Source organism: Montipora capricornis, chromosome 14 (genome assembly GCF_036669925.1).
Source record: "Montipora capricornis isolate CH-2021 chromosome 14, ASM3666992v2, whole genome shotgun sequence".
Lineage (NCBI taxonomy): Eukaryota > Metazoa > Cnidaria > Anthozoa > Scleractinia > Acroporidae > Montipora > Montipora capricornis.
The window spans coordinates 43,854,675-43,858,460 of NC_090896.1; positions in this window are offsets into that span (position 1 = coordinate 43,854,675).

Below are 3,786 nucleotides of genomic sequence, written 5' to 3' on the forward strand. Positions count from 1 at the left end.
CAAGAAACTCTAAAGAGCCTTGCTGCTCAATTTGATTTAATAGATGCGTGGAGAATAATTAACCCCGATAGTCGCAAATACACTTGGCGTCGGAAAAGGCCGGAAATTTCATGCCGTTTAGACGTTTTTCTTGTAAGCCACAGTCTGATGTGCAAAGTGAAGGACGCAAATATCACAGTCGGTTTCAAATCTGATCACTCATTAATAGACCTGCGCGTCGCCTTTCATTCCAACTCTAGAGGCCAGGGTTTTTGGAAACTCAATACTTCTTTCTTATCTGAATTGGACTATGTTAATCAAATCCGAACTGTCATCAAGGAAAGACACGAAGAATATCGAAATGATGATGCTGTTAACGATGCTTTGCTGTGGGAGGTCTTAAAATAAGAGAACAATCATTGAAATGTGCGGTGGCCAAAAAAGCAAAATTGTCGCGGCGCGAGGAAGAACTGGAGAAGAAAGTTTACTCTTTGCAAAACCAAATTGACGGAGCCTTTATGCAGCCAACCGACAAGGCAGAAGCTTTTGGCGCCCTTGAGGCTAAGATGAGAGAATTGGAAAAGATTAGTGAATATCGGACAAAAGGTTCAATTTTATGGGCTTTTTAAATTTAGAAAAACATTATATGCAGGGTGCTATCACTCAAGTGAAGGTAGATAGCAACAAGTTGATTAAACCGGATCGTGAAATCTTAAACCACTGTGAAGCTTTTTATCACAGCCTTTATACTTTCAAAATCGTCCCCCCTAGCGAATAGTGCGATGTTTTTTTGCGATACCCCAGTGGAAAAGAGACTAAATGAGGTGGAACAAAACAGTTGTGAAGGCCCTCTGTCAAATAATGAATGCCTGGATGCACTTAAAGATATGTATGGACTGCAATAAGACACCGGGCTCCGATGGACTGCCAGCCGAATTCTATAAAGTTTTTTGGAACGACATCGTCGACTATTTTCTTAAGTCAATCAATTATGCCTATCACACAGGACACCTGTCGGTTTCTCAAAGGCGAGAGATCATCAAACTTATTCCGAAAAAGGACACCGAACCCTATTTCGTTAAAAACTGTCGTCCAATATCTCTTTTGAACTGTGATTACTAAGGTTATCGCAAACCGCCTCAAATTAGTTCTATAGATAGTGATCAAACTGGTTTCTTAAATGGAAGATTTATAAGAGAGAATATTCGACTGATTGATAGTGTCATCAACTTTACTGCTGCTGAAAATGTTCCTCGGCTCCTACTTTTCCTCGATTTTGAAAAAGCCTTCGATACCGTTGAATGGTCTTTCATACAAAAAGCCCTTCGGCATTATAACTTTGGACCATCAACAGTCTACTGGATCAAGCTTTTCTATTATGATATAGAAAGCTGCATTTTGAACAACGGCTGGTCTAGTGACTTCTTTGGATTTGAATGAGGGGTTAGACAAGGCTGCCTACATTCCCCATACCTGTTCATTCTCTGTGTTGAGGTTCTTTCGGATGATTTGAGAAGAAATGGTAACATTAGGGGCATTACACTCAATGGACAGGAAATAAAAATGAGTCAATACGCAAATGACACAACCCTTATTCTTGATGGGTCTAGGATGTCCTTCACAAACGCTGCCCAGGCCTTAGAACGTTTCAGTGAATGCTCTGGCCTTCGCCTAAATCATAAAAAACGGAAGTGCTCTGGATTGGTGCAAATAAGGATAGTGAGGAAAAATTTTGCCCTGACAAAAATTTTAGGTGGATAAGAGATAAAGTTAAAACGCTAGGTCTTTGGCTTTCTACTGACTCTGCGATAACAATGAAAGCCAACTATGAGGAAAAATTAGCAGACCTCAGGGTAACCCTGAGCTGTTGGAAATTTCGTCGTTTAACCTTGCTTGGAAAAATTACTGTGTTAAAAAGTCTGATTAACTCTAAACTTACTTACATACTGTCACCTTTACCAACAAACCATTGCGCCATCGACGAAATAAACAGTTTGCTGTTCAACTTTCTATGGGATGGCAAAGGAGACAAAATTAAGCGCGATGTAATGATCAGTGATTACGAACATGGCGGACTAAAGATGACCGACGTTAGACTCTTCACCAAGGCACTAAAAGCAAGCTGGGTAAAGAAGTACCTTTATTCAGAAAACCTTGCTAAATGGGAATTATTTGTGGATTCGCAACTTCAGATTTTCGGTGGTGATTTGTTCTTTAAAGCTAATCTGCACAAAAAAGACTTTTCAGGCTATCGGACCCTTTCTTGCAAGAGATAATACAGGTATGGTCGGAAATCTGCTATGTGGGTAGCATTTCTTCCAACAAACACCTCCTTTCACAGAGCCTTTGGCTTAACTCTCTCATTCGTGTCGGGAATAAACCAATATATTACAAAACTTTGTACTTTCAGGGAATACTCAAAGTTAGTGATCTAATGGAAAATGGTACCAGGTTTTTATCTTTTAAAGAATTTAAACGCCGTTACAATATCAAGCCAAGTTTTCTCTCTTTCTATGGCCTAATATCAGCGACTTCCTTCATGATAATGATGATGATAGCATTAGCGTTTTTTTGCAAAACTTTCTGAAGGCAAATAAACCAAATAGATTTATTTATAAAACGCTTGTAGAAAGAAAAAGGAAGAATCCCATAAACAGCCAGAAGAAATGGTGCGCTGACTGCTCGATTGAAGAGAACGACTCGATTGATTGGGCAGCTGTTTACTAGTCACCTTTTCAGTGTACTAAAATAACCAAATTACGCATTTTCCAATTTAAGCTGTTGCACAGGAGATTGGCGACCAATGACTTTCTTCAGCGAATCAACTTGACGAACACTAATTTGTGTGGCTTTTGCCAATGCGAAGTTGAGACACTGGTTCACCTTTTCTGGAGCTGCACCATGATATCCTGTTTTTGGCAGAGTTTTAAGGAATGGTTGCTGAAATTTGAACTCCGCAATGCTCACCCGAATTAACGCCATCCTTGGTAATAGGTAATAGGTAGAAGCCTCACCTATTTAATCATAAACATCATCCGATTTTATTTTTGATTGCAAGAATGTACATCTGGACTTGCAAAGCGTGCGCTTCTCTCTTCCAAGGATAGAAGATTTCCCCATTTTCCCCTCACATTATAACCTCTAAACGAAACTCTTTGTTTTATTGCTTGGTGCGGGCTGGAGCCGTGGATGTGGTATCTATAAATCGTATGAGTGTGTGGATGTGTGCGTATGAGTGTGTCAAATGGGCGTGTGTGAGTTTTTTTAAGTATATGTATATAACATGAGTGTTTTTCTTGATTTATGTACTTACTTTTGTAAATTGATGTATGTAATTTTTAATTAAAAAACAGAACAAAACAAATTCTTCTTCCTGAAAAGTAAACACAAGCTGACCTCTATATATAGTTTTTACTTTCCAGATCAATATCAAAATATGTCACAAGCAAGCTTGCTCAGTTCCACAAACTCAGTTTTATTATCGGTGAGAAAATGATATGAACAACGAAAAGATAAAGGCTTTTACAGATTGTAATAGCGATCAATATTCAAATGTTTGCCTGTGTTGAGTGTTTTCAGCTCGGACGGAAGTGACGCATAACATTATTTGAACAAGAATCATCGATCCGACGGTGAATTCGCTGTTCGTGATTCCTTGCAATGTACGTAGTCCAAGAAATTAATTATCCACTTTCTAGAAATGATAATACACTGATTCTGATCATTTTAGCCGTTAAACGCCCTCTGGTTTTCGATGAATCACAATTGAATAATTGGAGTACTCCTCGCTGCTACTCCGAGAGAAGA